Source organism: Bombina bombina, chromosome 4 (assembly GCF_027579735.1).
Source record: "Bombina bombina isolate aBomBom1 chromosome 4, aBomBom1.pri, whole genome shotgun sequence".
Taxonomy (NCBI): domain Eukaryota; kingdom Metazoa; phylum Chordata; class Amphibia; order Anura; family Bombinatoridae; genus Bombina; species Bombina bombina.
In genome coordinates, this window is record NC_069502.1 from 791,089,326 (window position 1) to 791,112,667 (window position 23,342).

The window sequence follows — 23,342 nt, forward strand, 5'->3', positions numbered from 1 at the left end:
TTTTTGTGGGGGTTCAGGACCCTCTTAAAATACAGTTTCTTGACATTGAGCTAACGATTGAAGGAAATAATATTGTTACTAATTTGTATCGCAAACCCACCAGTGGGAACACAATTCTCAATTATAAATCTTGTCATCCAAAACACGTTTTGAATGCTATTCCCAAAAGTCAATTCATTCGTACAAAACGTATTTGTTCGAATGAATCTTTGTATCAGCAACAAAGTAAAAAACTGCACGACAGACTTCTTGAAAGAGGGTATAAGGATGCCCTTCTACTAAATACAAAAGAGATAGTTGATGCTATACCACGAGAGGACCTTCTCGTATATAGGAAAGTTGAAAGAGAGGGAAAGGCTAATGATGTCTGTAAAAATATCATTTTCAGTACTCCATACAGTCTGGAGTTCCGAGAAGTTTGTGACATCATTCGTGAAAGCCTCCCGATTCTTCATACAGATACTGTATTAGAAAAAGTAGTGGCAGAAGGTATAAAATTTGTACCTAAAAAAGCCTTGACTATAAGAGATTATGTAGCCCCCTCTTCCCTGCCTGACAGAAAGATACAATCTTGGTTGAAACCTAGGATGGGTTTCTATAGATGTAGGGCTACCAGATGTAAAACATGTGACTACGTAACGGAGGGAGACAGTTTTGTGTCCCATAGTACTAACAAAGAATATAAAATTAAATTTAGACTAAACTGCAATTCCACACATATAGTCTATCTTATGACGTGCAAAGAATGTAAAATACAATATTTGGGGAAAACCAAGAGGAGGTTAAGAGATCGGGTGTTGGAGCACATCAGGGACATTGAGGACCCTGATGTGTTCACCTCTGTTGCCACCCATTTTAAATTTGAACATTTGGGAAACTCTAGCCTAGCAAATTTTCAAGCAATTGATCATGTTCCTTTCTCCAAGAGAGGTGGGGACAGAGAACATTATTTAAGCAAAAAGGAGGTTAGATGGATTTTTCATCTCAATACTAGGACCCCTCTTGGCTTGAATGTTGAAGCCGATGTCAATCTTTTTGTTTAAATAAACACAAAAAAAAATTTTTTTGGTTTTTGTGTACTATAGCAATTAAGCCAATATTTGAATTGAAATTAAAATTAAATTTGAATTTGAGTTATAATTAAATAATAGTATCAACAATATATGATATCTCATTTGCCCCTTCTTTCATCTGTTACTGTTCACTAAATTATAAGAATTATAAAAATTATTAATTAAAAATTAAATATTATAAATCATGAATTAGAAACTATGTATATATAATAATAATTGTTTGTAATTTTTCTTGAGATTGAATCGATTATCTACTTTGCTCCCCTTTCATGTTTTGTTATTTTTGCTGTTTTTTGTTGTTTTTGATTGTTTATATAAGTATGAACTTGTATTGTTGTGTGTGCAAACCTTCCTGTGTCCTGTACATTATAGTCTATGAATTAGGGATTAATTGTTTAAGGCTTTATGAATTACTAAGTTGGACACATATGATGTTAATTGCCTAATTATATGCCCCTTTAAATAGACTATAGGCAGTTTCTTATGCTAAGCAGTGATCAAGTGCGGTGGACCCGCATGAAACGCGTCTGCTGTTACTGCCTTTATGTGACCACTACTTGATTTGGGTGGAGGTCACTTCTAGCTATTGTCCGCTCTTTGTTTTTAGTGCACAGTGCTTTGAATAAAGAAATCTTTTGAATTTACCTACTACTGTTTGGAGCGTCTTCCTAGTTAGCCGGAACTGTCTTTCTCATGCAGTTGGCATACTATCTTGGAAAAAGCCCAATCAACGGGTGAAACGCATTGAAGTGCTGCCAGCTAAAAAGAGACTCACCTTTTTTTTTTCCGGTATACTATTTAAGATTTATTATCTGCAATTCAAGTGTTTGGCCAAACTCAATATTGGACTTTTTTGTGTCACCAATTCATTGTTAAGTGTATTTGGTGAATTACACTAACCTGCGTGCAAATGCACTAAGTGCAGGTAATCAACTTCCAAGAGAGGATCTTTATAGAGAGTGTCGATTGAGCCTCTGTGTCGCACAAGACGGAATTCCTGCATACAACATATCCAGTGATTATTTGAAAGCCTCTTTAACGCTTGTAACAGAATATCCACACTGAAAAGATCTGCAGTGTTAGCAGAGCAGGAACAGAGGAATCAAGGAGAGAGAAGCATAAGAGGTACACCCCAATTTACCATTAAAACCGTGAGGGTGAGTACTTGATTCAAGTTCCGCATACACTGATAACCTATATGGCTAACTCACGGCCGTTTACAGCCAATGAAATCTTTGGGAGTACACGCCTTAATTACCAGCGCCACACACACTCTCTGTTAGTGCATGTCGGTTTGTTTGGAACTTTTGTTTGAAGTGTCTACTTGATATTTTGTATCCATTACAATCAATACCTTGGGCTGTATGCCGCAATTCTAGGAACTGCAACTGTAAGCTGGAACGTTTACAACATAACGCTCACTAAGGCTTCTCAATTTTTTATATTGATTTGTATTAATTATTTGTATTTTCTAATCTGTTGTAGCAATATTGCCACTTGATATCCACATTGCCACTTTAAACTAAGTATATGTACTATTATGTATATCGAATTAGATATTGTTCGCCTGTAAAGATATAGGTATTTGTATTCGATATGTGTCTACTTGATTAGTTGTCAGGATTTTAAGTTTTAATAAATTTATTATTTATACTTAACATCTCATTCTTCACATGTTTCAACATTAGGTTAAAAAACCTTATTCTATAATATCTTTTATTTTTTTCTATATTTGCCCAACACAGGTTGTTATTTCTAAATCAATAGTCACCTACACTTATTTCTTTCATGTAATTGGCAAGAGTCCATGAGCTAGTGACGTATGGTATATACATTCCTACCAGGAGGGGCAAAGTTTCCCAAACCTCAAAATGCCTATAAATACACTCCCCACCACACCCACAATTCAGTTTTACAAACTTTGCCTCCTATGGAGGTGGTGAAGTAAGTTTGTGCTAGATTTCTATGTTGATATGCGCTTCTCAGCATGCTGAAGCCCGGTTCCTCTCAGAGTGCAGTGAATGACAGAGGGATGTGAAGGGAGTATTACCTATTGAATGCAATGGTCATCCTAACGGGGATCTATTTCATAGGTTCTCGTAGAGATTCATCTCCTACCTCCCTTTTCAGATCGACGATATACTCTTATATACCATTACCTCTGCTGATTCTCGTTTCAGTACTGGTTTGGCTATCTACTTTATGTAGATGAGTGTCTTTTGGCAAGTATGTTTTCCTTTATTAAGACACTCACAGCTATGGTTTGGCACTGTATATGTAAAGTTCTAAATATAATGTTTGTACTTATATTTGCCATGATTCAGGTTTATCAGTATATTTCCTTTTTGCAGACTGTCAGTTTCATTTTGGGAAATGCATATTAAAAAAAAAAAATAAAAAAATTCTTACCTGAAATTTTCTATTTGACTTTCTTTCTAAATTGCGGGCTTTTAGGCTCGCGGGTGCGCAAAATGCTATAATTTATTGCGTCATTCTTGGTGCAAGACTTTTTTGGCGCGAGAATTACGTTTGTTGACGTAAATTCGTCATTTCCGGCGTCTTAGTTGGCGCCGAGAATTTTCATGTAGTTACGTCATCTATGACACTCGTGTTTGTTGCAGACGTTTTTGGCGCCAAAAATATTTTGTCAATTGTGGGCGTCATACTTGGTGCCAGACTTTTTGACATTATTTAAGTCTTCATTTATTTTTGCTTCTGGTTTCCAGAGGCTTAATTTGTTTGCATTTTTTCCCATTCCTGAAACTGTCATATAAGGAAATTGATAATTTTGCTTTATATGTTATTTTTTCTCTTACATATTGCAAGATGTCTCAATCTGATCCTGTTTCAGAATCCACTTTTGGAATCCTGCTGCCTGATGTCGGTTCTAACAAAGCTAAGTGCATTTGTTGTAAACTTGTGGTAACTGTACCTCCGGCTGTAATTTGTGATAGTTGTCATGACAAACTTTTACATGCAGACAATATTTCCATTACTAGTAATCCATTACCTGTTGTTATTCCTTCAACATCTAATGCTCAGGATATTCCTGTTAATGTGAGAGAATTTGTTTATAATTTTATTCAGAAGGCTTTGTCTGTCATACCACCTTCTAATTAACGTTAAAGGTCTTTTAAAACTTCTCATAAAATTGATGAATTTTTAAATGACCGACAACATTCTGATTTATCTATCTCTGATGAGGATCTATCTGGTTCAGAAGATTCTGCCTCAGATATTGACACTGACAAATCTTCATACTTCTTTAAAATGGAGTATATTCGTTCTTTATTGAAAGAGGTGTTGATTGCATTAGATATGGAGGAGACTAGTCCTCTTGATATTAAAACTAGTAAACGTTTAAATTCAGTTTTTAAACCTCATGTTGTTATTCCTGAGGTTTTTCCAGTTCCTGATGCTATTTCAGATGTAATTTCTAGGGAATGGAATAGACTGGGTACCTCTTTTACTCCTTCAAGGTTTAAGAAGCTGTACCCTTTGCCGTCTGATAGACTGGAGTTTTGGGAAAAGATCCCCAAAGTTGATGGGGCCATCTCTACTCTTGCTAAACGTACTACTATTCCTACGGCAGATAGTACTCCTTTTAAATATCCTTTAGATAGGAAACTTGAATCTTATCTAAGGAAGGCTTATTTATGTTCAGGTCATCTTCTTAGGCCTGCTATTTCTTTGGCTGATGTTGCAGCTGCTTCAACTTTTTGGTTGGAAACCCTAGCGCAACAAGTATCAGATCATAATGTGTATAGCATTGTTAAGCTAATTCAACATGCTAATAATTTCATTTGTGATGCAATTTTTGATATCATTAGAGTTGATGTCAGATATATGTCTTTAGCTATATTAGCTAGAAGAGCTTTATGGCTTAAATCTTGCAATGCTGATATGACTTCTAAATCAACGTTGCTATCTCTCTCTTTCCAAGGTAATAAATTATTTGGTTCTCAGTTGGATTCAATTATTTCAACTGTTACTGGGGGGAAGGGAGCTTTTTTGCCTCATGATAAAAAATCTAAGGGTAAATTTAAGGCTGCTAACCGTTTTCGTTCCTTTCCACAAAATAAGGAACAGAAACCCGATCCTTCCCCTAAGGGAACGGTTTCCAATTGGAAGTCTTCTTCAGTCTGGAATAAATCCAAGCCATTTAAAAGATCTAAATCAGCCCCCAAGTCCGCATGAAGGTGCGGCCCTCGTTCCAGCTCAGCTGGTAGGGGACAGATTACAATTTTTCAAGGATGTTTGGATCAATTCAATCCAAAATCATTGGATTCAGAACATTGTTTCTCAAGGGTACAGAATAGGTTTCAAAGTAAGACCGCCTGTGAGAAGTTTCTTTCTCTCACGCATTCCAGTGAACCCAGAAAAGGCTCAGGCTTTCCTGAAGTGTGTTTCAGACCTGGAGGTATCTGGGGTAATTGTGCCAGTTCCTGTTCAGAAACGGGGTCTGGGGTTTTATTCAAATCTGTTCATTGTCCCAAAGAAGGAGAATTCTTTTAGACCAGTTCTATAAGGACTATTCTGCCTTTTGTTCAGCAAGGAAATTAAATGTCCACAATAGACTTACAGGAAGCATATCTTCATATTCCGATTCATCCAGATCACCATCAGTTTCTGAGATTCTCTTTTCTAGACAAGCATTACCAATTTGTTGCTCTTCCTTTTGGCTTAGCGACAGCTCCAAGGATCTTTTCAAAGGTTCTCTGTGCCCTACTCTCTGTAATCAGAGAGCGGGGTATTGCGGTGTTTCCTTATTTGGACGATATCTTGGTACTTGCTCAGTCTTTACGTTCTGCAGAATCTCACACGGTTGGAGGATCAATTTACCAAAGAGTTCTTTGACTCCTCAGACAAGGGTAACCTTTTTAGGTTTCCAAATAGATTCAGTATCCATGACTTTGTCTCTAACAGACAAGAGACGTCTGAAATTGGTTGCAGCTTGTCGGAACCTTCAGTTTCAATCATTCCCTTCAGTAGATATGTGCATGGAAGTTTTAGGTCTCATGACTGCAGCATCGGACGCGATCCCTTTTGCTCGTTTTCACATGAGACCTCTTCAGCTTTGTATGCTGAACCAATGGTGCAGGGATTATACAAAGATATCACAGTTAATATCCTTAAATCCCAATGTTCGACACTCTCTGACGTGGTGGTTAAATCTCCAGCGTCTAGTTCAAGGGGCTTCCTTTGTTCGTCCAACCTGGACTGTGATCACAACAGATGCAAGTCTTTCAGGTTGGGGAGCTGTCTGGGGATCGCTGACAGCGCAGGGGGTTTGGAAATCTCAAGATGCGAGATTACCAATCAATATTTTGGAACTCCGTGCGATTCTCAGAGCTCTTCAGTTTTTGCCCCTTCTGAAGAGAGAACCGTTTATTTGTTTTCAGACGGACAATGTCACAACCGTGGCATATGTCAATCATCAAGGTGGGACTCGCAGTCCTCAAGCTATGAAAGAAGTATCTTGGATACTTGCTTGGGCGGAATCCAGCTCCTGTCTAATTTCTGCGGTCCATATCCCAGGTATAGACAGTTGGGAAGCGGATTATCTCAGTCGCCAGACTTTACATCCAGGAGAGTGGTCTCTTCACCCAGATGTGTTTTTTCAGATTGTTCAGATGTGGGGGCTTCCAGAAATAGATCTGATGGCTTCTCATCTAAACAGGAAACTTCCCAGGTATCTGTCCAGGTCCAGGGATCCTCAGGCGGAAGCAGTGGATGCGTTGACACTTCCTTGGAGTTATCAACCTGCTTATATATTTCCGCCTCTAGTTCTTCTTCCAAGAGTGATTTCCAAAATTATAATGGAGCGTTCGTTTGTACTGCTGGTGGCTCCAGCATGGCCACACAGGTTTTGGTATGCGGATCTTGTTCGGATGTCCAGTTGCCAACCTTGGCCACTTCCGTTAAGGCCAGACCTTCTATCTCAAGGCCCGTTTTTCCATCAAGATCTCAAATCATTAAATTTGAAAGCATGGAGATTGAACGCTTAGTGCTTAGTCATAGAGGTTTCTCTGACTCAGTGATTAATACTATGTTGCAGGCTCGTAAATCTGTGTCTAGAAAGATTTATTACCGAGTTTGGAAGACTTACATTTCATGGTGTTCTTCTCATAAATTCTTTTGGCATTCTTTTAGAATTCCTAGAATTTTACAGTTTCTTCAGGATGGTTTAGATAAGGGTTTGTCTGCAAGTTCCTTGAAAGGACAAATCTCTGCTCTTTCTGTTATGTTTCACAGAAACATTGCTAATCTTCCTGATATTCATTGTTTTGTACAGGCTTTGGTTCGTATCAAGCCTGTCATTAAATCAATTTCTCCTCCTTGGAGTCAGGGGCCTAGATTTGGAGTTTGGCGGTAGATGGGCTGTTAACGCTACGCAGGCTTTTTTCTGGCCGCACCATAAAATTAACTCTGGTATCGAGAGTTAAAAAAAATGCTGCGTTAGGCTCCAAAAAAGGAGCGTAGAGCATTTTTACCGCAAATGCAACTCTCGATACCAGAGTTGCTTACAGACGCGGACAGCCTCAAAAACGTGCTCGTGCACGATTCTCCCATAGGAAATAATGGGGCTGTTTGAGCTGAAAAAAAACCTAACACCTGCAAAAAAGCAGCGTTCAGCTCCTAACGCAGCCCCATTGTTTCCTATGGGCAAACACTTCCTACGTCTGCACCTAACACTCTAACATGTACCCCAAGTCTAAACACCCCTAACCTTACACTTATTAACCCCTAATCTGCCGCCCCCGCTATCGCTGACCCCTGCATATTATTATTAACCCCTAATCTGCCGCTCCGTAAACCGCCGCAACTTACATTATCCCTATGTACCCCTAATCTGCTGCCCCTAACACCGCCGACCCCTATATTATATTTATTAACCCCTAACCTGCCCCCCACAACGTCGCCGCCAGCTACTTACAATAATTAACCCCTAATCTGCCGACCGCAAAGCGCCGCCACCTACGTTATCCTTATGTACCCCTAATCTGCTGCCCCTAACACCGCCGACCCCTATATTATATTTATTAACCCCTAATCTGCCCCCCTCAACGTCGCCGACACCTGCCTACACTTATTAACCCCTAATCTGCCGAGCGGACCTGAGCGCTACTATAATAAAGTTATTAACCCCTAATCCGCCTCACTAACCCTATCATAAATAGTATTAACCCCTAATCTGCCCTCCCTAACATCGCCGACACCTAACTTCAATTATTAACCCCTAATCTGACGACCGGAGCTCACCGCTACTATAATAAATGGATTAACCCCTAAAGCTAAGTCTAACCCTAACACTAACACCCCCCTAATTAAATATAATTTTAATCTAACGAAATAAATTAACTCTTATTAAATAAATTATTCCTATTTAAAGCTAAATACTTACCTGTAAAAAAAAACCTAATATAGCTACAATATAAATTATAATTACATTGTAGCTATTTTAGGATTAATATTTATTTTACAGGCAACTTGGTAATTATTTTAACCAGGTACAATAGCTATTAAATAGTTAAGAACTATTTAATAGTTACCTAGTTAAAATAATAACAAAATTACCTGTAAAATAAGTCCTAACCTAAGTTATAATTAAACCTAACACTACCCTATCAATAAATTAATTAAATAAAATACCTACAATTACCTACAATAAAACCTAACACTACACTATCAATAAATAAATTAAATACAATTTCTACAAATAACTACAATTACATAAACGAACTAAAGTACAAAAAATAAAAAAGAACTAAGTTACAAAAAATAAAAAAATATTTACAAACATAAGAAAAATATTACAACAATTTTAAACTAATTACACCTACTCTAAGCTCCCTAATAAAATAACAAAGACCCCCAAAATAAAAAAATTCCCTACCCTATTCTAAATTAATAAATTTAAAAGCTCTTTTACCTTACCAGCCCTGAACAGGGCCCTTTACGGGGCATGCCCCAAGAAAATCAGCTCTTTTGCCTGTAAAAAAAAACATACAATACCCCCCCCAACATTACAACCCACCACCCACATACCCCTAATCTAACCCAAACCCCCCTTAAATAAACCTAACACTAAGCCCCTGAAGATCTTCCTACCTTGTCTTCACCATACCAGGTTCACCGATCCGTCCTGGCATCCGGTGCTGAAGAGGTCCAGAAGAGGCTCCAAAGTCTTCCTCCTATCCGGCAAGAAGAGGACATCCGGACCGGCAAACATCTTCATCCAAGCTGCATCTTCGATCTTCTTCCATCCGGTGCGGAGCGGGTCCATGTTGAAGCATCCGACGCGGATCCATCCTCTTCTTCCGGCGTCTCCCGACGAATGACGGTTCCTTTAAGGGACATCATCCAAGATGGCGTCCCTCGAATTCCGATTGGCTGATAGGATTCTATCAGCCAATCGGAATTAAGGTAGGAATATTCTGATTGGCTGATGGAATCAGCCAATCAGAATCAAGTTCAATCCGATTGGCTGATCCAATCAGCCAATCAGATTGAGCTCGCATTCTATTGGCTGATCGGAACAGCCAATAGAATGCGAGCTCAATCTGATTGGCTGATTGGATCAGCCAATCGGATTGAACTTTATTCTGATTGGCTGATTCTTTTTTATTTTTTGTACTTTAGTTAGTTTATGTAATTGTAGTTATTTGTAGAAATTGTATTTAATTTATTTATTGATAGTGTAGTGTTAGGTTTTATTGTAGGTAATTGTAGGTATTTTATTTAATTTATTGATAGGGTAGTGTTAGGTTTAATTATAACTTAGGTTAGGACTTATTTTACAGGTAATTTTGTTATTATTTTAACTAGGTAACTATTAAATAGTTCTTAACTATTTAATAGCTATTGTACCTAGTTAAAATAATTAATTACCAAGTTGCCTGAAAAATAAATATTAATCCTAAAATAGCTACAATGTAATTATAATTTATATTGTAGCTATATTAGGATTTATTTTACAAGTAAGTATTTAGCTTTAAATAGGAATAATTTATTTAATAAGAGTTAATTAATTTCGTTAGATTAAAATTATATTTAATTTAGGGGGGTGTTAGTGTTAGGGTTAGACTTAGCTTTAGGGGTTAATACATTTATTAGAGTAGCGGTGAGCTACGGTCGTCAGATTAGGGGTTAATAATTGAAGTTAGGTGTCGGCGATGTTAGGGAGGGCAGATTAGGGGTTAATACTATTTATGATAGGGTTAGTGAGGCGGATTAGGGGTTAATAACTTTATTATAGTAGCGCTCAGGTCCTCTCGGCAGATTAGGGGTTAATAAGTGTAGGCCGGTGTCGGCGACGTTGTGGGGGGCAGGTTAGGGGTTAATAAATATAATATAGGGGTCGGCGGTGTTAGGGGCAGCAGATTAGGGGTACATAAGGATAACGTAGGTGGCGGCGCTTTGCGGTCGGCAGATTAGGGGTTAATTATTGTAAGTAGCTGGCGGCGACGTTGAGGGGGGCAGGTTAGGGGTTAATAAATATAATACAGGGGTCGGCGGTGTTAGGGGCAGCAGATTAGGGGTACATAAGTATAACGTAGGTGGCGGTCGGCAGATTAGGGGTTAAAAAAATGTAATCAAATGTAATCGAGTTGCGGCGATGTGGGGGGACCTCGGTTTAGGGGTGCATAGGTAGTTTATGGGTGTTAGTGTACTTTAGGGTACAGTAGTTAAGAGCTTTATGAACCGGCATTAGCCCAGAAAGCTCTTAACTCCTGCTATTTTCCTGCGGCTGGAGTTTTGTCGTTAGAGCTCTAACGCTCACTTCAGAAACGACTCTAAATACCGGCATTAGGAAGATCCCATTGAAAAGATAGGATACGCAATTGACGTAAGGGGATCTGCGGTATGGAAAAGTCGCGGCTGAAAAGTGAGCGTTAGACCCTTTAATCACTGACTCCAAATACCGGCGGTAGCCTAAAACCAGCGTTAGGAGCCTCTAACGCTGGTTTTCACGGCTAACGCCGAACTCTAAATCTAGGCCTTAATTTGGTTTTGAAAGCTTTACAGGCTCCTCCGTTTGAGCCTATGCATTCTCTGGACATTAAATTACTTTCTTGGAAAGTATTGTTCCTTTTGGCCATCTCTTCTGCTAGAAGAGTTTCTGAATTATCTGCTCTTTCTTGTGAGTCTCCTTTTCTGATTTTTCATCAGGATAAGGCGGTTTTGCGGACTTCTTTAAATTTTTACTTAAGGTTGTGAATTCCAACAACATTAGTAGAGAAATTGTTGTCCCTTCATTGTGTCCTAATCCTAAGAATTCTCTGGAAAAATCTTTACATTCTTTGGATGTGGTAAGAGCTTTGAAATATTATGTTGAAGCTACTAAGGATTTCTGAAAGACTTCTAGTCTATTTGTTATCTTTTCTGGTTCTAGGAAAGGTCAGAAGGCTTCTGCCATTTCTTTGGCATCTTGGTTAAAGCTTTTGATTCATCATGCTTATTTGGAGTCGGGTAAATCTCCGCCTCAGAGGATTACGGCTCATTCTACTAGGTCAGTTTCTACTTCCTGGGCTTTTAAGAATGAAGCTTCTGTTGATCAGATTTGCAAAGCAGCAACTTGGTCTTCTTTGCATACTTTTACTAAATTCTACCATTTTGATGTTTTTTCTTCTTCAGAAGCAGTTTTTGGTAGAAAAGTACTTCAGGCAGCTGTTTCAGTTTGATTCATTGATTTATTTTTATCCCTCCCTCTCTAGTGACTCTTGCGTGGAGTGCCACATCTTGGGTATTTGCTATCCCATACGTCACTAGCTCATGGACTCTTGCCAATTACATGAAAGAAAACATAATTTATGTAAGAATTTACCTCATAAAATTCATTTCTTTCATATTGGCAAGAGTCCATAAGACCCACCCTTTTTATGGTGGTTATGATTTTTTTGTATAAAGCACAATTATTCCAATTCCTTGTTGATGCTTTCGCTCCTTTCTTATCACCCCACTTCTTGGCTATTCGTTAAACTGAATTGTGGGTGTGGTGAGGGGTGTATTTATAGGCATTTTGAGGTTTGGGAAACTTTGCCCCTCCTGGTAGGAATGTACATCCCATACGTCACTAGCTCATGGACTCTTGCCAATATGAAAGAAATGAATTTATGAGGTAAATTCTTACATAAATTATGTTTTTCACTCCGCTCTAGCGCCCTCCTACTATTTATAATGCATCACTTCTAATGAATAATTAGACTCACCTGTAGTTGAATTCTAATTAATTAGGAATTTGTTGGCAGACATTTAGCTTTACACCACTATGAAAGTCATAGGAGCATTCATTTTTGCAACATGGTCTTGAATTAATTTGTTAGGATAAAAATTCTTTGTTGTGGGTGCAAATTTACAAATCTTGGTTGCAATCAATGGCCCGCATTTGTGGGATTATTTTGTAGTATAGTGTCCCATAGAGTATGTTGTTTCTGTAAGGTAAGTAAAGATTTTTTGACAAATCTGTTGGGGTGTACTCGTTTATGCTAAGCAATATAAATATCTACTGGGAGCACACAGTTCTCGTAGACTGAACACACCCCACAGCTGCCACTTTTAGCCACTTATAACTGCTTTTTGCAGTTACTTTTATTTAAAAAAATAAAAATTTTATTTTTTAATACAGATTTTTATACTGTATTTTGGGGGCATTTGGAACACATTTAGAAAATTAACCAGATCTGATCTCTGGTCAATTTTCTGAGTGCTATTTGCTACCGTGAGCTCGCGTAGCAATAACCAGCCACTTGAAATGGCTGGTTATTTATCACACGCCCGCAAACGGGCAAATTTGCTCATTTGCGGGTGCGTCATAAATTAGTGCTCCACTTGTAATCTAGCCGAAAATGTTTAAAAAAAATTCTGTGGGTAACCTTTTGAAATTAATAATTCGAACAACCGGAATCCTCGCACTCAAAAAGGGTTAGTTGAAAAGGGTGAAAGTAAGTAAGGTACCGCCAGGCCAAAGGCTTAAAAGTAGAAAGCTCCTTTATTTAGAAATACATAAAAGGCATACACGCCAGCAAGGTGACAAGGTCAAACGCGTTTCATAGTTCTCACTTCATCAGTGACCTATACCAACACCTGAAAGCTCATCCTTAATAAAGGTATTGACCACTCCCCCATTATAGGTGTAGAACATTGGTTCAGGTGAATCAGAGAAAAGGAGGGCAATCTTTATTCAGCATATGTGTTATATAATTTCTAACAGATAAGCATATTTACATATTTACAGAGAGTTAGATAAAGTGTATTTTCATTTTAAACTGTCAAATCTTATTTACTATAAGATCTAACTTGGATATAATATTCTAAACTGATATGTAGGACTCAACTATTATTTCTGACAACAAGTACCTAATTAATTTTATCCACAATATTTGATAACAAGAGCTGCCTTGTACTAGTTTCATATAAACTGCTCCAGTATAAATTTAATTATTCAGCATTTTTTTGCATAATGGTGTAATATAGATGTATTTATGGCTATCACCTTATCATAAAAAGGGATATATCAAAATCAATAGGATTATTGAATACATAGAAACTTCCCAAATATCTCTAAAAGATCCATGGATATGGTGGGAGAGAGTGCATACCACACTTTATGATACATTCTAATGGAATGAGAATACATGTAAATTACCCACTACGGCCTAAGTCTAACTACTCTACATAAAGTTTGATGTCCCAATCAGAATTAAGTCCATTTGGGACCCTTGTATTTAACTGGAAAATCCAATATACTTCCTTCTGACTTAAAAGTTTAAGTCTGTTTCCTCCCCTTTTGGGTCTCCTTACATGTTGTATACCCTGAAAACTTAGTAGATTTTTGTTCCCATTATGTTCATTCTTAAAATGCAAGGCAACTGGAGTATCTGAGTCCTCATCTCCAATTGACCTCAAATGCTCAAAAAATCTAGTTTTTAGGGTTCTGGTCGTTTGACCAACATACTTTATGTTGCAAAGTTTGCACGTTTAATTTTGAAAGACTTTTCGTCACCCGTAGATTTAAAGGTATCACCCAATGTGGCATATGAACATGATGTACATTTCCTGCTTCCACAATGGAAAAAAACATTCTTTGGTGTAAGCCAATTATCTGTAGTACTTGTGGGAAGCATAGATGGGGAAAGAATGTTAGCCAACGTTCTCGATTTACGTGTCACATATTTACATCCTCCCTTTATGATCTTATCCATAGTCTCATCAACACTAAGAATAGGTAGAGACTTTTTGATAATTTGACAGATGTCATTATATTCTTTACTGTACATTGTTGTAAATACAGGTCTCTGCTGGTAATCAACCTTTCTCCTCAATTTGCCTTTAATCATATCTTGTCTAGCCATAGAATCTACTTGTTTCTTAGCCTCTTTCAAATCCTGTATTTTGTATCCCCTTTCCAAAAAACGTTCTGTAGTTTTCACTGAATGTGCTTCATATGCCTCTGTGGTGCTGCAGTTTCTTTTTGTCCTCATGTACTGGCCTTTTGGTATGGCCTTTATAACATGTCTAGGATGGCTAGATTTAGCCATCAAAAGAGTATTTCCTGCACTCTCCTTCCTATACAACTCTACTTCTATACTATGTGTATCAATATTAGGTTTAATTAGCACATCAAGGAAAGGCATTTCTTTTCTACTTGTGTTCATAGTGAACCGCAGATTCTGATGGTTATCAGATAGATAGTCAAAAAAGTCATTTACCATCGAATCATCGCCATCAAATATGAACACAAGGTCGTCTATATAACGGCCGTAATATGCTATTCTTTCTTTGAAGGGATTACCGTCACCAAAGACACGGGACAGCTCCCACCAACCTAAAAATAGGTTGGCATATGTGGGGGCAAATTTAGCCCCCATTGCTGTCCCCTGTCTTTGGCGATAGTAATCCCCCTCAAATAGAAAAAAGTTATGCGAAAGCAAAAATTCAATAGATTTTAAAATGAATTCTCTGAGGTTAGCATCATAATCAGTGAACATCTCTAAACATGATTGTATTGCCACAATACCCTTGTCGTGAGGGATGGAGGTATAGAGGGACACAACATCAATGGTGACAATGCTATGCTCATCCAACCATTCCACTTGTTCAATCTGTTTAATGAATTCTGTCGTGTCCCTGATATAGCTCCTAAGACTCAATACAATGGGTTGTAGTAGAGTGTCTATCATGGCACTTAATGGTTCATTCAATGAACCAATGCCCGCAACTATGGGGCGTCCTGGAGGCGAGGTCATACTCTTATGGATCTTTGGGAGGTAATGGAAAATTGGTATAATAGAATGTTCAACCAACAAAAACTCAAAATTCGACTTCGTTATAGCACCAATCATTACCGACCAGTCCAAAAGATCATGAAGTATCCTCCTATACCTAAAAGTAGGATTAAAGGGGAGTTTTTCATAAACCTCCTCATCCTGTAACTGTCGAAAGGCCTCCTTTACATAATCAGTCCTGTTAAGGACAACAACATTACCCCCCTTATCAGAATTGCGTATTACAATAGATGAATTATTCTTAAGTTGTTTAATCGCAATCCTATCCTGTTTACTCATATTGTCATTTTTGAAAGTGTCATGTTTATCCATATTTCTCTTGTATAATTCTGTCACTTCCTTCTCAACTGTTTTGTGAAAAATTTCTATACTATTGTTTCTTACATGTGTCGGATAAAAATCAGATCTACTTTTGAACTTCTTTAGAGGAATATCAACACTCTTTAAATTGTGGATATCACCACCTGCTGTTGATGCCATCTCAGAAGCCATTTTTTGAAAGAGAGTGACGGACACTTTAATTAAGAATGTACTGTTAACACTATCATACTCGCGTAGAAAGCATGAGTGAGAAATTATTTATTATAATAGCAGGTTGCACTTCCAGAATTTCTATATGAAGTGTATTGTTTGAATTACTGCATATAACAGTGGAACTATTCTACACAGCAATACATATCTTTGGGACTTGTGCATCAAAAGTGCTGTTTGATTCTCTAGTGAGATTTGTGCATAAGGAGTGCACTTTAAAATCTATTTTGCACCTGCAGTAAGTTTATCATACAAAACAGTTTACATCTCTGGAAATTATTGCATGAAGTGTGCTGCTTAATAAGAGCATTCTTTGGAGTCATGGCTGCTGAGAGTTATGTGTTCCAATCATTTGAAGAAACTTATGAGGACTTTGAGGATTATGATGATGATAAACTAGAACAGGAAGAGAGAGAAAGTTTGGACTCACTTTTCTTTAAAATGAACAAATTGTTAAAACAAGACACCAGGCTGGAGATTGATGTTAAAACATTTAACATTTACAAAAAGTTTCACCGTATTCCAAGGGGCCTACGAATAAAGAAATTCCCTTCTTTTGAGGTAGCAGATATAGATTTCATTAAGAAATGGAATGAGCTATTAACCCAATGCTCCCTGGCCCTTATGGATCTACTCATAGACTATAAGAAACAACAGAGATCCACCTTGATTTTAGAGATTAAAAAAGTACAAGATTATATTCGCCCGTTATCTACTAAACCTGAGTTTAAGGGCTATGATGATAAAATTAAAAGGGTAATGGAAGAATTTAGAGAAAATCTATGGTTCTTTAAGAAATCAAAAATATCAAGAGATAAGGATGATTATGAGAAGGGAAATGTGTATAGATGGATGCATACAGGAGGGAGGAAGAGACAGAGAGTTAATAGTAATTTTAAACAAGATAAAAAGAAAGTTAAGTTTAATTAAACTGATACAGAGTATGACTACGACTCATCAGATTTTGAGGGGGTTACAGAGGATATCAACTCCTCAACTTCCTTTGTTCTACAGCCCTCTATAGATAGGGAAGATAATGTTGTTTCTAATTCCCAGGTTTCAAAAAACATGAAGGGCATCTTACACACCAAAGTAAAAGAAAAAACGTAGGACACAAAGAGGCAGGAGGGGCAGGGGTAGGCAGAGGTCATCAGGCAGGCCAAGGGAGGACACACCGTTATCCCAGGAGACAACGGAGATCTCAGAGCAGGAAATATGTTTAAGATCTAAAAATGTAATCAATCTATCATCTGTTAATTTGACTCACAATCAGATAAAAGTGCTATCATTGGGACTGAATTTTGCACCAAGTTCACACTTTAATACATTTGTGCGATCACTTACCCTCAAGAAATATTTTTTTGAAACAATGGGTTATAACGATGCTTTGGATAAATCTGAGGATAGTGATCAAATTGAGGAGGTAGCACAGGATGATAGGATTCTATCTTTTGTTGATATATGTGCTGAAATGGATCTAACAGACCTACAGAGGGCAGCAGGTGGTGATATCCACAATTTAAAGAGTGTTGATATTCCTCTAAAGAAGTTCAAAAGTAGATCTGATTTTTATCAGACACATGTAAGAAACAATAGTATAGAAATTTTTCACAAAACAGTTGAGAAGGAAGTGACAGAATTATACAAGAGAAATATGGATAAACATGACACTTTCAAAAATGACAATATGAGTAAACAGGATAGGATTGCGATTAAACAACTTAAGAATAATTCATCTATTGTAATACGCAATTCTGATAAGGGGGGTAATGTTGTTGTCCTTAACAGGACTGATTATGTAAAGGAGGCGTTTCGACAGTTACAGGATGAGGAGGTTTATGAAAAACTCCCCTTTAATCCTACTTTTAGGTATAGGAGGATAGTTCATGATCTTTTGGACTGGGCGGTAATGATTGGTGCTATAACGAAGTCGAATTTTGAGTTTTTGTTGGTTGAACATTCTATTGTACCAATTTTCCATTACCTCCCAAAGATCCATAAGAGTATGACCTCGCCTCCAGGACGCCCCATAGTTGCGGGCATTGGTTCATTGAATGAACCATTAAGTGCCATGATAGACACTCTACTACAACCCATTGTATTGAGTCTTAGGAGCTATATCAGGGACACAACAGAATTCATTAAACAGATTGAACAAGTGGAATGGTTATATAAGCATAGCATTGTCACCATTGATGTTGTGTCCCTCTATACCTCCATCCCTCATGACAAGGGTATTGTGGCAATACAATCATGTTTAGAGATGTTCACTGATTATGATGCTAACCTCAGAGAATTAATTTTAAAATCTATTGAATTTTTGCTTTCGCATAACTTTTTTCTATTTGAGGGGGATTACTATCGCCAAAGACAGGGGACAGCAATGGGGGCTAAATTTGCCCCCACATATGCCAACCTATTTTTAGGTTGGTGGGAGCTGTCCCGTGTCTTTGGTGACGGTAATCCCTTCAAAGAAAGAATAGCATATTACGGCCGTTATATAGACGACCTTGTGTTCATATTTGATGGCGATGATTCGATGGTAAATTACTTTTTTGACTATCTATCTGATAACCATTAGAATCTGCGGTTCACTATGAACACAAGTAGAAAAGAAATGCCTTTCCTTGATGTGCTAATTAAACCTTATATTGATACACATTGTATAGAAGTAGAGTTGTATAGGAAGGAGAGTGCAGGAAATACTCTTTTGATGGCTAAATCTAGCCATCCTAGACATGTTATAAAGGCCATACCAAAAGGCCAGTACATGAGGACAAAAAGAAACTGCAGCACCACAGAGGCATATGAAGCACATTCAGTGAAAACTACAGAACGTTTTTTGGAAAGGGGGTACAAAATACAGGATTTGAAAGAGGCTAAGAAACAAGTAGATTCTATGGCTAGACAAGATATGATTAAAGGCAAATTGAGGAGAACGGTTGATTACCAGCAGAGACCTGTATTTACAACAATGTACAGTAAAGAATATAATGACATCTGTCAAATTATCAAAAAGTCTCTACCTATTCTTAGTGTTGATGAGACTATGGATAAGATCATAGAGGGAGGATGTAAATATGTGACACGTAAATCGAGAACGTTGGCTAACATTCTTTCCCCATCTATGCTTCCCACAAGTACTACAGATAATTGGCTTACACCAAAGAATGGTTTTTTCCATTGTGGAAGCAGGAAATGTACATCATGTTCATATGCCACATTGGGTGATACCTTTAAATCTACGGGTGACGAAAAGTCTTTCAAAATTAAAGAGTACATAAATTGCAATACTTTGTACGTGATATATCTACTCACGTGCAAACTTTGCAACATAAAGTATGTTGGTCAAACGACCAGAACCCTAAAAACTAGATTATTGGAGCATTTGAGGTCAATTGGAGATGAGGACTCAGATACTCCAGTTGCCTTGCATTTTAAGAATGAACATAATGGGAACAAAAATCTACTAAGTTTTCAGGGTATACAACATGTAAGGAGACCCAAAAGGGGAGGAAACAGACTTAAACTTTTAAGTCAGAAGGAAGTATATTGGATTTTCCAGTTAAATACAAGGGTCCCAAATGGACTTAATTCTGATTAGGACATCAAACTTTATGTAGAGTAGTTAGACTTAGGCCGTAGTGGGTAATTTACATGTATTCTCATTCCATTAGAATGTATCATAAAGTGTGGTATGCACTCTCTCCCACCATATCCATGGATCTTTTAGAGATATTTGGGAAGTTTCTATGTATTCAATAATCCTATTGATTTTGATATATCCCTTTTTATGATAAGGTGATAGCCATAAATACATCTATAATTATTCAGCATTTTTTGGCATAATGGTGTAATAAATTTATACTGGAGCAGTTTATATGAAACTAGTACAAGGCAGCTCTTGTTATCAAATATTGTGGATAAAATTAATTAGGTACTTGTTGTCAGAAATAATAGTTGAGTCCTACATATCAGTTTAGAATATTATATCTAAGTTAGATCTTATAGTAAATAAGATTTGACAGTTTAAAATGAAAATACACTTTATCTAACTCTCTGTAAATATGTAAATATGCTTATCTGTTAGAAATTATATAACACATATGCTGAATAAAGATTGCCCTCCTTTTCTCTGATTCACCTGAACCAATGTTCTACACCTGTAATGGGGGAGTGGTCAATACCTTTATTAAGGATGAGCTTTCAGGTGTTGGTATAGGTCACTGATGAAGTGAGAACTATGAAACGCGTTTGACCTTGTCACCTTGCTGGCGTGTATGCCTTTTATGTATTTCTAAATAAAGGAGCTTTCTACTTTTAAGCCTTTGGCCTGGCGGTACCTTATTTACTTTCACCCTTTTCAACTAACCCTTTTTGAGTGTGAGGATTCCGGTTGTTCAACTGATTTTTCTATTGAGAGAAAAAGGTGAAGTTCCCTGTACACATCCTACCTGCACCAGTCGGACCGGAACCTTTATTTTGATTGCAGCTCCCGTGGGGAGCGCTGAGGAGGTGAGATGGAGTAGTGCTGCAGAGACAGTGAAGACACAGCACAGTGAAACGAGAGAGAGGTGAATGGAATTGTCCAACACACTGAGCGCCTGCTAACGGAGTCTGGCATTGAAATTAATCATTCACCCAGTTCTTTTAATCTCTTTAGGGGCAGAGAATCATCTGAGACAATACGTCTCACTCTTTAAAATGTACTTTTCGGCAGAGATTGTAATAGAGATAGGGAACGATAACTTTTAAAATGAAAAAGACTATTCATGTCTGTATCTTTTTTAAATAAATCTACCACCAAGCCAGTGTTCCTGACATATCAGCACATACTGAAGCTGCAACAGGCCTTTGCCCTACTGTAGTTGAATTCTCTTACATCCGTTGCTCAGTTCATGGAAGTTGTTAGATGCAGTTCTATTTGCAGAATTAATTTTTAAGCCCTCCAATTGCAGATGATTTATCAATGGAATGAGGAATACAAGAATCTGCCTCAGAGAATCCTGTTAGATCACAGGATAAGACAGCCTCTAACTTGGTGGGAGACTCACCATTGATTGGTTCAATAATCCTCATTTTTTTGGTCAGTGTAAGTAGCAATTCCTACAGATGCCAGCCTGCTAGGTTGGGGTACAGTCTGGATGTATATGGAGTTTGATCTCAGGATACGAGAAAACTGATAAATATTCTGGAACTCTTCGGACCTCCCCAGACTTGGCCCGACCACAGACAGGAATGTTTTCTGCTATTTCATTCAGACAATGTCACAGCAGTGGACTATATCACTCATTAGAGAGGAACTTGCAGCTCCTTAGCAAAGAGGAAAGAGTCCTTTATCAGCTAGGAGGAACATCATATGTTGTTTTCTATTAGTTTGTGAGATATTAGGGTCTGCCAGAGAGAGTTCTAATTACCTCTTGCTAGAGTCACAAACTGGCTCAGTATTGTTCCAGGTCTCATAGCCCTCAGGTGAGTTTGATATATACCTTAGTGGTTCCCTGGTTTTTCAACCTAATTTTCATCCTCTATTTTTTTTGCTATCCAAAGTGATCGCTAGAATAAAGCAAAAAAGCCTCAGCAATCTTTAAGCTCCAGCATGGCTTCACAGGATTTGGCTTGCATATCTGGTTCAAATGACCTTGTGCCTGCCTTTAGATTTTCCTCCAAGAAGGGATCCTCTTTCTATCAAGGTCCTTTTTTGTTTATCAAGATCTCAAAACTCTGATTTTCATGGTATGATGATTAAACACCAAGTGCTGTTTCAGTGAGGTTTTTCTGACAAGGTTATTGACATCTTGATTCAGGCTAGGAAACGTGTTACCAGGCAGGTTTATCATTAGGTCCTGAAAACCATTTTTTGTACTATGTGCTGGCAAATGCTATCGTTGACATTCTTTCAGAATTCCTAGAGTTTTTGAGTTTGTGCTGGAGAGCATGTTAGACAGTTTTCTGAAGGGTCAGATTTTGTCTCCTCCTGTTTTGTTTCATAAGAAAATTGCATAAATCCCAGATTTTCATACACATGTTTAGGTTCTGATCAGAATTAAACCAGTTATTCGTACATTTTCTGGTTTTGAGGGTTTTTCAAATTCCTCATTTTGAGCCTATGCATGGTTTAGACTATCAGCTTTTATCCTGAAAGGTTCTTTTTCTTCTAGCTATTTATTCTGCTAGAAGGGTTTCTGCTTTCAGCTTTGTAATGCACACCTCCTTTTTCTGGTTTTTTTTTCTGGGTTTTTTTTCCTTCAGGATAAGGCTGTTCTTAACAGAAGCTATTCTCTTCTTCCTAAGGTAGTATCTACAGATACTATTAATCAGAAAATAAATTGTGGTTCTTTCTTTTTGTCGAGTTCATAAGAACTGTAAGGAGTACCTTCTTCACAATCTGGATGTTGTGAGAGCTCTCAAATATAATATGGAAGCCACAAAAGATTTCAGACTTTTCTTTTTGTTCCTTTTTCTGGGCCTTACAAGGTATAGAAAGCTAAAGCTCTTACTTTAGCTGCCTGGCATAAAGCCTTAAAGCACCCCCAAACATGTCACTGCTCATTCTACTAGAGCAGTTGCCACTTCTTGGACTTTTCATAATGAGACCTCTATTGATCAGATTTGCAAGCAGCTACTTGGTCGTATTTACATGTTTTTGTTTCAGTTTTATCACTTTGATAAACATACCTGCCTTCACTGTTTGTCTCATGGTGATATTGTGGACTTTACTGCTTGGGTATAGATACCCACATGAAATGATTTATCTGATGAAAGAAAACAAAATGCCTACCTGATAAATTAATTTCTTTCATGAGGGAGAGAATCTAGAAGCCCCATCCTTTTTCTTTAGGTTGCAACAGTAATTGTTTTGCACTTCTTTTACCCTGATTTATCTTTTCTGATTTCCTCGTCTAATTGGTTATATGTAAGAGTGAAGATCATGGGGATGGAGAGAGATTTAAATCTCTGGTGTGTTGAGGTATCTTATGCCTCCACCTAGTGGTCAGGAGGGGATTTCCTACACTCATCATCATGAAAGAAATTATTTTCAGGTAAGCACACTTGTTTTTGTGTTGCATCAAGGTGGATTCTACCTGTTCTGACTCTGCAAATTCATACTGAAATCTGGGTGTCTTTGTACCATTGTTTTCTAGTTCTGCCTCTTCTCCTTGCTTTCCTCCTAAAGCGACCTACTCTAATCTCATTCTAATATCTGAGCTGTTATTTTCTATGTCAGAGTTTTCTGTTCCTGAATCATTTCAAAGTCTATACAATTGTGATTGGAGTAGAAAATAATGATTTATGGGACTAATCTACACTCAAGTCACGAAGACTGTTTGGATCTATAGATGAAACTGAATTACCATTAATTATATTATTTTGTTTTGGTGCAGATTAGATGTTTTTAGCATTAAAACCTAAAATACCAGTTTAAAAATTCCAGAAATATTAGAAATGC

General features: G+C 37.6%; 1 protein-coding gene across 1 annotated transcript in view; it reads left to right on the top strand.

Annotated features, from left to right (window-relative positions):
• Positions 1 to 23,342, top strand: part of LOC128656978 (gastrula zinc finger protein XlCGF57.1-like) — a 68,878-nt gene that overhangs the window by 42,986 nt on the left and 2,550 nt on the right. The window lies entirely within an intron of this gene.